Here is a 14,721-nt window from a genome sequence, read left to right on the forward strand (position 1 = left end):
TTGATGTTATGAAAAAAGGGGATAATACGGTTAGGGAAATTAATTTAACCAAAAATTAAACACTGAAAGTAGTAAACCAATAATGGTTATTATAAATGTTAGGTGGAGCATGTGATCTCAAACAAACTGCCAATTAATCAGCTTAGGAAATAACTTAGATAATAGATGAGTAAAACTCCACACTGGGCCGTTTACTCAGGAGTGAATTACAAATGTGGCTTAAGGTGCACATTCTGAATAACACAAATGTTCATGCAGTTCAGTAGAATTTGCTTGGTTTACTGTGCCTACAAGAGAAGTGACACATCTTGAGAATCGGAACTGATGAGCTACAAACCAGTTTGGAAAAAAATCTGTTTGTCTACTTCTCGATCATGCCCTGCAAAGAGACGTCCACACTGGATTTCCATGAATATCAAGGGATTGTATACTTGGAGGTGATAGATTTGGGCAGTGGGAGCTGATACTTCACAATTGGAATAGGACCTGTGCATCGCTGTATTCATAAAGAAAGATAATAAGGATGAACTTACAATGTTTGAATAACTATCACTTCCATTGTCAACTTTGAGTAAATCATATTTGCTTTGAGGAAATTTCAAAGTAGTTCAATATACTTGCCTGGAACACACAGCAAACAGTACTCCCGCTTACATGCATGACGCACAGTCTAGTCTCAAACAACTTGCATTTATCGTTGGTGGCTAGCTGGAAGCGTGACAGAGAATGTACCATTTTCTTGGCTTCACATAATCAGTGGACTACAGCAATTTATTCTGTATACTCCTGCTCTTTTGTACATCAAGCTAGTACTGAAATTCTACCTCAAATCTTTAGCAAACCAATGTCCAACTTGACTGAACTATTCTAGCATTTTTTTAAATATGCAATTTGCGCAAATATTGTGTGAAATATATTTTTGATAATTATTGTTTTTAAAGATGCAAGAAGTCATAGTCAATGAACTAATGACGTTGCACTTGGAATGAGTTTCTTATGCCAAAGAGAAATGTAAAGTATACTTGGAAAAGTTATGCCATATTTTCATGTAATACACTATTATTTTGAAAATGAATGCGGTTTCCGGTGTTTTACTCGATTTGCTCCTGTTCATTTCCTCTTCCGAATCAGTGTCGCACTGCAAAACCATGACTCCCTTTGTCAATGGCCATCTCGTATCATTTCTGGTTGATAAGAAAGATACCCATTCTATAGTTCGTTCTATGTAAGTTCCAAACCTATCCTCTTGTGAAGAGAAGTCTAAGTTGCAGGGACAGCAATAAACAAAGTGTTGATCAAGTTTCAGCAGACGTGCCAATCAAAATAAGAAGAATGCACAATGAGCTTCAATTTATTCTATGCGATTCAAGTCCAGTTATCTTTCTTGGAAGGGATCTTCTTTGCAAGATGAATTGTGTTATTTATTGCACACAGAATGGTGTCACAGTAGAAAGACAAGATGAGGATTCACTTTTAAACTTTGTGCAAATGACTCAAAAGTTGAGACATACCCAGTGTTGACAAAAAAGACCTCCCTCCAGATTTAGGATTCATTTAGAGAAGAGGTATTTGCATTATTCAGGGACGAAAATTCCCTAGAACTACACAATAACTAAAGAAGCTGAAGAGGGAAAGAAACCGGTGTTCGAGAAAATGAAATGATTGAGCAGGGAATCCTTCAAGAGGTCCTTGGTAGTCCATGCAATTCACCTGTAATAGCAAGTAAGAAACCCAGTGGCAAATGAAGAACTGTTTAAGATCTCCAAAAGATTAAAACAAATGTGGTTCCATACCGTCCTGTGGTACAGAATCATGTGGTAATATTGTTCCAAATCCAGCAGAGACAGAATGGTACATAGGCATTGACTTTTGCTAATCATTCTTCTCAGTCCAATTGCACGAGGATTTTCAGTTCCTCTTCGTATTTCAATTTTTGAAAAGGGTTCTCGTGTGGTGTAGAATTCCACAAGGGTATACAAAAGCCCTTCAATTTTCTCCCCCAAAAGTGCCATAAAATATAGTCCTTGTTCAGAACATAGATCCATCTTTGTTAGCATCCAAACAAAAGAGGATTATACATTTGATACCACTGCATTGTTGAATTATTTGATGAGAAATGGGCATAAAGGCTCCCCAATAAAAATACAGCATTGTGAGAAGGAAGTTAGCTATCTCAGACACCATATTGAAAAGGGGGCTGAAAAGTCTCAAAACAACACATTTCTGCAATTCTGAAATTGAATCCCCTGACCACCCAGAGGGGGGTTCACAATGTTTCTGGGAATTATTGGTTATTGTCCCCAGTGGAATACACATTTGTCCCACATTGCAAAGCCTTTAATAAGGCTGACAAGTAATGATGGTCAAGATACCGCACCATTTGGTGAGGAGTGCTTTCAATCATTTAAGAAACTGAAAAAAAAGTAAATCAATCAATCAATCAGTATTTATTATAAAGCATGGCTAACCACTTGATAAAGTATCTAGGAGCTTGCAGGTTCCAGAGGCTTATTTGAAAAGCCAGGAATTGAGGGACATTCAGAATTCCTGAAGAGGGGTGATGGTCCGGAGGTGCGTGTGAAGGCTGTTCCAGGTTTTTCTGAGATGTTGGAGAAGGAGTGTCCTCTACTTCAGCTTCACTAGATGCGGGGAGTATGGGCAAAAGAAAGGGAGGCAGAGCGTAGTCTTCTTAAAGGCTGGTGGAAGTTCAGGTGGTGGCTAATGTAGGTGGGTCCTTGGTTGTGTGGGTCAGCAGCGTGAATTGTCATCTCTTCTGTACGGGGATCCAGTTTAGTTTCCTGAGGTGGGGTGTGATGAGGGTTTGTCGGGGAAGGCCGGGAATGAGTCTGGCTGCAGTGTTATGTATGGTCTGAAATCTCTGTAGGAGGTGTGCTGCAAGTCCTACGTAGATGGCATTGGTGGTGGCCAGTTGGCTAATGATGAGGGCTTGTGTCATGGTGAGTTTCATGTGTAGTGGTAGCCACTTGAAGATCTTAAGTAGCATGTGCAGAATTACGAAGCAGGCGGAGGAGACTGTGTTGATCTGTGATTTAATGGTGAACTTGTTGTCGATGATGATTCAGATGTTTCTAGAGTGGTTAGAGGGTGTGGGCACAGCTCCTAATTCTGATGACCACCAGGAGTCATTCCATGTGTTGCTGCTTGGCCAAAGATCAGTACTTCCGCCTTGTCTATGTTCAGCTGCCGGCACTTGTTGTCCATCCAGTATGCAACATATGACATGCATCTGCAGAAATTGGTTCTGGTGGTGGTTGGGTTGTCGGTGAGTGAGAGGATGAGTTGGGTGTCTGCTTAGAAAATCATGTTGAGACCGTGCGATCAGACTATGTTGGCCAGCGGGGTCATGCGTAGAAGAGCATAGGGCTGAGGGAAGGGCCCTGGGGACACCGCAGGTGATCTTAGGTTCAGTGGTGACAGGTGGAAGGTGGATTGCCTGGGTTATTCCGGTGAGGAAGAAGGTGATCCATCTGAGAGCGTCCCCTTGGATGCCAATGTAGTGGAGTTTTTCGATCAGTGAGTGGTGGGATACAGTGTTGAAGGCTGCCTCGAGGAAGATCAAAGCTGCTGTTTCTACTCTGTTGAGGAGGGTTCAGATGTCTTTGGCAGCTGTGCCAGGGTGGTTTCGGTGCTGTGATTGCTGTGGAAGCTGGATTAAGAGGTGTTGAGTAGTAGTTCTGCTCCAGGTGTGTCATGAGTTGATTGCTGATAACCTTTTCCAGTACCTTCACTGAAATGGGAGTAGGGAGATTGGTAATTTGTTTTTCAGTTCGCTGGAGTCAACGGAGGGTTTTAGGAGTAGTGATCTGAGACTTCGGCGTGTTTTATGGTTTCAGAAATTGTTGCAGTGTTGAATAGGGTGGTGAGTTCATGGCCAATCGTTTTGGTTTCCGATGCTGAAGATATGGTGCGGGCATGGGTCTGAGGGAGCTCTTGAGTGGAAAGATTTCATGTTGGAGATGGTGTCCTGGGTGGAGATGATGTTCCAGGTGGTCAGTGTGTGGTTAGTGTCGGTTCCAGTGGTGGCATATCTGTTGAGTAAGTCCATAGGTGTGGGTTGGGGTACGAAGTTTCTGTATGTGGTTGTGATCTTGACATGGAAGAAGGGAGGGAGGTTGTCGCACAGCCCCCATGTGGGTCTGATGATGTTTTCGTTGGCAGATGGGTTGGAGAATTCCTCAACCTTGTTGAAAAGTTTCTTGTTGTTGTTGGTGCTGGTTTAGATGCGTGCTGCAAGGTCGGTCTTCTTTGTTGCCCTCAGCAGGTGGTGCTAGAGGTTGAGGGAGGTCTTGAAGGCTGCCCTGCTGATCTGAGTTCTTGGCTGTTCCAGCTGGCCTTTTTGGTGGATTTACTCTGGATTTTTCTCTTGATGGAGATGATGCTGTCTGCGGAATTGGTGATCCAGTCGTTAACGTTTTTCACTCCCTGTTCGAGGTTGGGAGCAGGGTTGGAGGAATTGAGGGCGTTCACCCAGCTGGTTTCTAAGATTTTGTTCCACCTCCGGAATTAATTGCTCTAACGAAGGTTTGCTGCTTGTCAGGGAATTTGAATGTGACTATCTATACAAATAGCTGCTATAGTTTTGGTGTTGTGCTTGACTGAGGTCAACTCTGAACACAAAGAAGATTCATGACATCCTCAGGTGCTCCAATTAAAAAATAGCATGTACATATTGGATTTGTTGGATGCAATTCCGAAACCAAAATAAGTGGCAATTGTAAAGTGTCAAGTCCATATGGCTGGCATGATTTGGTTACAGTAGGAAACAAGTATACAGATCAAATAAAGTATTGAGCCTTGCAGGAAGGGACAATCATTGAGCAAAATGAATAATCATGTCATTACGTGGCCTCATCAAGTTCTCCTGACTACCTATAGTTCAGTTAATATGTGCGGGAGCGCCTCAATGGAACCACGCTGCTCGCACAAAAAGAGTTATAGCAGTTGAAACGGAGGACGAGGCAGGAGCGGACTATTAAGGTGCAAAAACTGCTGAACATAGTGATAGTTTAAGTGACAGTTAAGGCCAAATTCACAGAGTGTTTCCGGGGGGGGGGGGGGGGGGGGGGGTAATGAAGAAATGTATTTTCTAAGTGGTAAAGATCAAGTTGACAATAAAGTCAAAAATTCAAGGAATAATCTAAAGCAACAGTTTCAAGTGAGTGAGTGAGAGTTCAGATGAAGAGCTTGAAACTCGAGCAGCCCAGTGTAAAAGTGATGAGAGTGAAGGGCTGTTGCCATACAAAAGAGCAAAGCACGGGTGGCAGCAACCAGAAATAGACTCTGATCAATTTATTGAGCATGACAAATTACAACTGAAAATCACAGTTAAAAAGACCTCCTTCCCCCCCTTGGAAGTATAAAATTCATTGCAGAAAGGCAAAACATAAGAAAGCCTGAACAAAGTACAAGATAAAGTGAAAGTTGAAGTTGAAGTTATGAGAAAAACCGAGAACTAAAGACTGTCACAGAGGAAGTAAGGTTGAAGAAAATGAAGAGAAATGCAAACAGAAAAACTGTGGGCCAAAGTCAGAGACAGGAAAGCTGTCAGCCTGGAAGGCAGAAGAGATTGAAACATTGACTGGTAAATAATTTGCCAGAAGTAAAGCTCCTAATCGGAAGTATGAATCACCAAAGGGGGTATATTGGACTCCAGTATCAGAGAACGACACAGATGAAGATGATTTTTTATTTTACAATAAATAGGTTCCGTGACCATGACCACAATCTGGAGTTTAATGCAGAGGAAAAACCAACTTGAGCCTGAAGAAAATACTTTGAAATGTGTGTTCACGAAAATCGAGATATGACACAGAAATGTTGTTTAAAGTTTGGAAAAGACTGAAAACAGATTACATGCAGAGGTAATCTTATTAGGGGATTTGGTGGAACTGATTTTGATTTAAAAATATTCAAATTAACAGTAACTGAGGTTTGAACTTGTAAAAACATTTGGGGGTGGGGGGGGAGAACTGAACTTGATAATCTTGATTTTTTTTCCTTGCCTGTCCTAGAAGAGAAACAGATAAAGAAGAACTTTACTTTTTGTTGTGCCACAAGCTACATTTTGTTTTTGGTCTCTAACTTAAAATTAGGATACAGGGGGGCTGACTGACTAAAGTGGCTCGGTAAACCAGCTCTTTACCCCGGTAATATCCAAGCAGTTATCTGATCCCCCGGCCTGCTCTGGGTGTGCTGGGACTGGTGATCGAGGTGGGCAGTGGCTGAGCAAAGCTCTGGGACGCGGGCCAACATTTGCCTGCTACGATCGATGGGACGCTTGTGACTGGCAGTGAAGCCCCGGGCTGGATTTCAGCCATAGCACCCCATATCAGATATCAGAGCGCCAATGAGAGGGTGATTTGGTCAACATCAGTGCAGAAGTAAGAGGCCGGGGGCGGAGACACAATCTGTTTCTTCCGCCCACCTATGTGCAGAGGTTTAATCACAGTGGATCCATTTGTGCAGTGTTTCCAGTTGCCTGGTTGGAGATGAATGGCCGCACCGCCTTGCCCCCCAGAAAGTGACTGATTTTGCCTTGGGTGCCTGTGATTACAAGTGGTGGTGGCTGGGGTGAAGGAAAAGAGGACAACGAGGCAGATTGCAACAAGACAAAACCTGACAGAGGGAAATGCCCTCGACAAAGGGTCAGGCAATCAGGGAGACAAACCACACGGCCCCAAAGAACCAAATCACTGCGTACCCTGCAATATACAAGGGGTTAACATCTCCTACATCTAAGAAGCCAGGGGGGCCGTATCACCTGGAAATACCTGTAAGGCTGCACAGGTGTTTTCACTTCCCTGTGGCAGGCGACAGAGAGTACCAGGGAGATCGCCCCCCTTTTTCATCCAACAAACCCACTGGTGATTGAAAACATGACTGGGGGTAAAAGTATTAAGGGGACCCACCAGAGGAAGTTGGACAAGTTCACCCTCCCAAAGGAGACACGGGGGCAAAGTCCACCTGAGATCAGACTTTGGATGGGGTCTCGGCTACACCTTAAGAAGCCTCCTTCTCAACGACATATTGGAGGCAATCCGGGGTGTGGCAACTGCCCTGGAGGGCTGTATAGACACATCACAACCGAAATATCCCTGATCTGTGCAGACTTCCGAAATATGGGAACCAGAATCCACCAGAAAGACACAACATCAGCCCTTCTCCAAGACACCTCGACCCTCAAGGACAAGGTGAGAGATCTAGAAACAACTACAGTGCACTTGGAGGCCAGACTCGAAGACTATGAAGGGAGATTGAGCCGAAATAATGTTCGTATTCTAGGGGTCCCAGAACAAGCAGACCTCTTTGTGGAGGGAACTAATCCTGAAACATCTACAACCTTGTGGTTTGTCTAAATTCATGTCAGTTGAACAAGCCCATCGCGTGCCGGGTGGCGGTGCCCACCCTGGAGCGCTGACCAGGCCGATACGGACTCATCTCTTCAACTTCAGGGACAGAGACAGGGTTGCAGGCAGCCCGTGCGGCCCCACCAGGAAGCTACGAAAATGCTCAAATAACCTTCTTTCGGATTCTACCCTGAAGGTGCAGAGACACTGTTACCTATCCATAAAATAAGCACTCTGAGACAAAGGAGTGAAATATTTAATGCACTTCACGGCGAGGTTGCAGGTGGAGACTGAGGGCAAAACATGTTTTTTTGATACTCCGGAAACAGCATGGGCATGACTTGATGGATGAGGCACCATTGGTGGTCCCTCTGCCAGGTCACATGCAGGGAGATGGAGAGGAAAGCAGCCACCAAATATAATGGGGAGGAGAGAGAGGGAAGGAATATGTGGGGAGGCTCCCTCCACAACTTATCAAGGGAATTAAGCTCTGGAACTGCTCTAGATATTTGAGTCAAGGAAAACAACCAATGTACAAAATGAGAACAGTCTGACCTGAACAGAAGCTACCTTGTGGGTCCCTGGAGGGAGATGGATGGAGGATAAAGTAGCTGAGCAGATGCGGGTGGCACCGGGTGGGGTTGGGACCCTCCTGCGGACAGTCCAGTTGTAGAGTAATGAGCCAGGGGGCAGATCAGATCGCTTTCAGGGAGGGGCTGCGAACGCGGATGTCCACAACCCCTAAAATGTTTCTATGTAGGGTGGGTTGACAGGCGCTTTGCTAAGTTGAGAGAGGTGGGCACAATTAGTACCATTAGGCAGGGATGCGGGGAGGGGGGTTTGTCTCAAGGGAAAGGGGATACTATGGTGGATGGGTCTTCTGTTTTTAGCGTTACACTTTATAAGGTTTAAGCGATACCACAGTACACAGTCATTGCATAGTGCCAATAAGCAGCAGAAACTAAACCAGATACTCACGTCAGTTAGAACTCCTCCTCCAAATAGACTAGGGAGTGGAATCACAATGTCCAGGATGTTTGTCCACTAGTTACCACCTATATGGTAAATATTAAAAATATCCCGGATATCCGCTTAATGCCGTGGAATGTAAACGGTCTGGGAGATAAGATCAAACAGGGTATTGTCTTCCAATATTTGAAGAGGCATTCCCCAGACGTAGTCCTCCTGCAAGAAACCCATCTTCTTAGGAACGCGTGTAAAGCACTAGACCGCTGGGGTTTCAAAGTTGTGGTGCATGTGGGGTTCACAGCCAGGTCAAGAGGAGTAGGCCTACTCCTCAAGAAGAGTTTCCCATTTATTGTGGAGAAAGTATGGACAGACCGGGCAGGTAGATACGTAGCACTCACTGAGAAATGGGAGGGGGAAACTATTAATATACTCTCACTGAATGTACCACCAACGCTACACGGGGTGACACTCCCAGAGCTTGGGGTCTTGTGCTGGGATGCCACGAGACACCTCTTCCTGAGTAGTGATTTCAACATGACTCCAAATGATGCTTGGGATTGTTCCGACTAGAAAGACTCATGTAACACCACACATCTGGCTGAGTTTCACAGCACATGGGTATGGCTGATGTCTGGAGAACACGTAATCCCTCCACCCGAGAATTTACATTTCACTTGAGCACTCACAATAGTCTGTCGCAAACTGACCTCTTAGTTTTGTTAACATCTCAACTTCCTGTCTTTGGGGAGGTAAGACACCTGGCTCGGGGTATATTGGACCACTCCTCGCTCTGGGCGAGATACAGAGTTGAAAGAGACAGATCCAATCACACAATCACAATTAACACCTCATACGTTAAGATACCAAAGTTAAGGAAAGAAATTACGAGGGCGACAAACCAATACTTCATAGAGAATGAAAAGTCAGTTGAATCAGCAGTGACACTATGGGAGGCATATAAAACAGTAAATAGAGGTCAAGCCCCCTCTCTGATGGTGGAGATTAAGAAAGACAAAATGAAACAGGTAGAAAGGTTAGAACACTACATCCTTGAATTAAAAACACAACTAATAAGAGCAGTGGATGAAGGCACGAGGCACTCGCTAAGCCTTACACTACAAGAATACAAAGACCTAACAACAGCAACCACCAAGGCAGCAGCCAAAATGGTCCAGCACCGAGTATATGAGTTCAGAGACAAAACGAGTAAACTCCTTGCCTGGCTTGATAGACGAGAAAGGGCGAGCCACTGGGTGGCAGCCATCCAAACCACAGAGGGCGGAAATCTTTGCAAACCTCAGGCAATAGCAGAAGCTTTTGCAGCCTACTACCAACATGTTCATTCCTCTGAGACGACGTTCACTGTCCAGGACTCCTTAGATCTCCTCAAAGATAGACCCCTTGCATCCTTTACCACTAAGGACGTGCAGCTCTTGGACAGTGAGTTGACCTCAAAGGAGGTAACGCAGGCAATCGTATCTCTTCAGTTGGGAAAGCCGTTGGGCGCTAATGGGATCCCAATAGAATATACAAAACCATAGCTAAAAATACAGTATCCTATTTGTTCATGATGTATAAAGAAAGCAAGGAGAGGGGGGGGTCTTGCCTAGAGACCAACAGTTGGCCTTAATTGTAGTAATCCACAAAGAAGGGAAACCCCACAACCAGTGTGGATTATATCAGTCTATATCCCTGCTTAATGCCGAGACAAAAATCCTAGCAAAATTGTTGGCCCTCCAACTTGTTCCAATTGTAACCAGATAGGTACACCCGGACCATTCCGGGTTGATGCCCAGGCTCAACACAGCTCTTAACTTGCGACACCTCCATGGGGTCCTGGGGTGTGTAAATAGAATCCAAGAAAATGCAGTTGTGCTATCGCTTGACGCTCTTATGGCCTTCGACACCATTGAATGGCCATATCTATTCGTGGTCCTTGAGCATCTGGGTGCAGGGCCCCGATTCCTGGCCTGGATACAACTCTTATATACTGAACCATTGGCACAGGTTGTAGTGAATGGTAGAGTGTCACAGATTTTTTCCTTACAGCGAGGAAGGAGACAGGTTTGCCCCTTGTCCCCGCTATTTGCACTAGTGCTTGAGCCGTTGGCGACATGGACCCGCAGAGACCCTTCGAGCCGCGGATTCAGATGGATGGTAGAATGGGAGGACAACATATCATTAAATGCTGATTATATTCTTCTCTATGTTGCGTTGCCCTACTCCTCTATTTCCAGAATTTTAAATATCTTCACCTCATTCAGGTGATACTCCAGTTTCACGATAAACTGGTCCAAATCGGTGATCCTTGTCTTACATGGCCCGACACCACGACTTCCGGAGGATTATGAGGACCAAGGGATGTTGGAGGAATTACGATATTTAGGAATATTTGTTACACCCAACAGGGATTTATTTACTACTAAAAATCTCCTCTCTCCACTTACTAGACTGAAGGGGGATGTGCAACACTGGCGCTCACTCCCCCTCTCCCTGCTAGGCAGGGCAGCCCTTATAAAATGATGACCTTACTGCATTTTGTATGTATTTTACAGAATTCACCCTTTCCGCATACATATTTTAGGACAATTCAGGGCAAGGTCGGAACCTTACTGTGGGATGGGGCAGCACCTAGAATTGCTCCCAACAAACTATCCCTTGGATGGTTTAATGGAGGGATAGCCCTACCAGACATCCAAACGTGCCATACGGTGGCCCAATTGACAGTAATCAATCAATTGGGTCACCAACCTATGACAGAACCAGCCTTCCGTATGGACAGCTTGGGCCTGCAGCCGGGTTGGCATCTATGCGCATTGTATACCAAACCAAGAAACTGTCCCCTAGAGAGGCCAACGGTCTTGACAATCCAATTCTGGCACTTGACACTCAGTAAACTGGGCTGGAAGAATAAGATCACCCTAGCAACACCCCTGTGGGATTCAGACCTTCCAGGGGATTTGTGCAAGAGAAAAGGATTCAACAAACGGGACTTGCTGGGCATCTCTCGGGTAGGAGACATATGTTCACATAAGGGAATTATCCCCATCAAAGACCTACAAAAAACTTACAATTTAGCCCCCACTGAGGCATTTTGATATATACAACTTAGACATGCCTTGATGGCAAGAATACCCAGAGAGGAACCCCTGTCAGTCTCATCACCCCTAGAAAATAGACTACTTGAGGAACACATCTCCCAAAAGTCCATCTCACTCATCTATGAGAAGCTAGTAAACAATGCCCCAGACATCTTGAAACAACGGCAAGAAAACTGTGAGAGAGATGTTGTTGACATGCAGGAGGAGGAGTGAGGCCCTAAAATAAACAATACTGACTTATTTGTATCTAAATTGTTCTGGAGAAGTAGTGTATAAGAATGTATTGAGTTTAGGAAAAAAGGATGATCCTAGTATGAAGGGAATGAATACTAGATATGCACCCATTAGATTATCAAGGTCCACTCTATGCAAATCCGGGTTTTTATTATTTGTCAAATGGTACATATTCTAATATGTACAACAGTACAGCGGATGTGGCTTTGGGAATGGTTTTGCCTCTTGGGGTACCTTGTAGGTACAGCAGACCAAATATAAGAGGGGTAAATAGAACACTGACCAAGAAATTCTGTGAGAGAGTTACTGATTTGGAAGTAAAGAATTACAGTAATGGTATCACTTTTGGATATATATTTTTTCCTCTATTATTACGTTTGGTGGTACCGCCATGGCCCGGGGTGAACGAGCTAGAGAGTACTTTGTGTGTAAGTTGCAAATTGTATCTAACTCTTCAGTGGCAGCTTTACGGGACATCATGACACAGTTGGAAAGTATGCGCATAAACTCTGAACAAATGAGATATCCAGTTGATTTTATTCTAGACAAAAGCGGTGGTGCATGCGCAATAATAGGAGAGCAGTGTGTGGTCGGTATTAAGACTAAGGAAAAGAATATTACACAGCATATTTTAGACATTTTGGAAAATGTATAAGGAATGGAGAGCAGAAATTGGAGTTGGTCTCTGTTCTGTGGTTGGGTATGGGTTTTTAGAAAAGGTGATTTATTTAATTGTCCTTTTAATATGCTGCTGTGTTTTGATTCAATGCCTTCCCATATGGTGCTCATATTGTACTACTTACCTCACTCCGAAAATAATTTCAATTCATGATACATTCACCAACATCACTGGCGGGTCCTCAGGCATACCTATTCCCATGACCTGAACTGACCACTATCTAGTGACGTTAACCATCCCCTGCAACTTAAGTGCTGTTATAGCATCTACCTCTTCAGTTCAGAAACGGCCATGGAGAAAACTCCATCTTGATGAACTCCATGACATTCTGGCATTACATCCCCTACCTCCGAGTGAAGACCTGGATGCAGGATACGACCAGTTCTGCCTTTGGATCACCCAGGCGCTCGACACTCTTATCCCTGCCAGATGGACCAAGGCCCGCACCCATACGGCGAGTCCTTGGTACAACTCAGAACTTGCCGCCTTGAAAAAGGAATGTAAGAAGGCAGAGAGACGCTGGAGGAAAAGTTATGTTGCCAGCCTTAAACAAGATTATGTCCTGCATCAAAAATCTTACCACCGTAAAGTCTGCAGAGTGAGAGCGGCATATTATGCCAGTGAAATCAACAACAGCTCTAACACCTCAAAATCGGTCTTTAAAATTTTGAAAGACCTCACGGCAAAACAAACTGTCAACGCCATTACTACCTCGCCTGACCTCTGTAACAACATGGCTAATTTCTTCACAGACAAAATCAAGAAGATATACGACACCTTCCCCAAAGACCCACAGGCACCGGTCACCTTTGATCCTTCCAGGCATTCCCTCATTTCTTTTCCCACACTTGACCGTGATACTTTCTCTAAAATCTGTAGAAAGATTAAATCCGGGTCTCCGGCAGATCCCTTAAAGCCTGACCTCTTCTGTGACGCTCATGCACTCATCACAGACCACGTTCGTGATTTTATCAATCGGTCACTCTCCACTGCCAGGGTCCCTATTAAATGGAAGCAGGCATGGGTATCCCCCATTTTGAAGAAACCCACCTTGGATCCCTCACTCCCGGAAAACTTTAGGCCGATCTCCCTGCTCCCTTGGCCCGCTAAAGTGGCCGAGGCACACGTTAATAACATCTTGTCCAACTTCCTCCGGACCAATAACATTCTGGACGACTCCCAACACGGGTTTAGAGCTGGTCATAGCACCGAGACAGCCTTGCTCAGTGTTTCTGAGGACCTCCGTTCCATCCTTGACGCCGGCGGCACTGCAGCACTGGTCCTATTGGACCTCAGTGCTGCCTTTGATACGGTGTCACATGAGGTCCTCTTGATGAGACTGGAGGAAATCGGAGTCACAGGGGCAGCCCTGGGGTGGTTTAGAGACTTCCTGTCTAACAGGTCTTTCAGAGTCTCCACCCCCCCTTACATCTCGAAGGAGCATAGCATTGGACAGGGAGTGCCGCAGGGCTCGTCCCTTAGCCCTACCCTGTTCAATGTCTATGTCCGCCCGTTAGCGGAGGTGGCCAGAAGGAATGGAATGGCTTTAGTATCATATGCAGATGATACCCAGTTGGTGGTGGCTTTGAATAACAACAGTGGTCTGGAAGCCCGTCATTTCAAACAGACACTCATCGACATCACCAACTGGATGACGGCGAACTTTCTCCAACTAAATGCCGGTAAAACCGAGATTCTCCTCTTGGGAAAAAACACCGCTTCCTGGGGAGATAACTGGTGGCCTGATATTTTGGGCTCTCCCCCTAAGCCAAAAGACTGTGTTAAAAATCTAGGCGTCTGGATCGACTCGGCTCTAAAATACACCATCCACACCAAGAAAGTGGCCGCCACGTGCTTCGGCATTTTACGCAACATCAGGCCCATCCTGAAGTTTTTTGACTGCCGCACCCGCCAGCTCATCGTCCAGGCGACGATCCTTTCAAGACTGGACTATGCCAGCTCTCTCCTTTTGGGAGCAAACCTGGCCGAAATCACTAGACTGCAGAGAGTCCAGAATGCGGCTGCCAGAGCTCTGGTCGGCCTACCTCGCCACTCTTCTGTTTCTGGAACTTTAAGGAAACTGCATTGGCTCCCGGTGGGAAGAAGGATCCAGTTTAAGGCTCTGTGTTTGGCCTTCAAGATCCTTAAAACCGCCTCCCCCCCACTGCTGAGCCCCCTCCTGTCTGAGTAAACACCCAGCAGATCTCTCCGCTCAGAGGGACAACATCTAGTGACCATCCCACGCACCAGACTTGCTAGAGTTGGGGGACGTTCTTTCAGCCTCCTTGTTGCCAAACTATGGAACAGCCTGCCTGTTACCATACGGGGGATGCATGATCTTTTAGCATTTAGGAAAGCCATTAAAACTCAT

The 14,721-nt window shown here is 45.2% G+C and overlaps 1 protein-coding gene across 5 annotated transcripts in view; it reads right to left on the reverse strand.

Moving 5' to 3' along the window:
• Positions 1-14,721, reverse strand: part of AFF1 (ALF transcription elongation factor 1) — a 1,572,806-nt gene that overhangs the window by 753,826 nt on the left and 804,259 nt on the right. The window lies entirely within an intron of this gene.

The sequence above is a fragment of the Lissotriton helveticus genome, chromosome 2_1, assembly GCF_964261635.1.
Source record: "Lissotriton helveticus chromosome 2_1, aLisHel1.1, whole genome shotgun sequence".
In the NCBI taxonomy this organism is placed as follows: domain Eukaryota; kingdom Metazoa; phylum Chordata; class Amphibia; order Caudata; family Salamandridae; genus Lissotriton; species Lissotriton helveticus.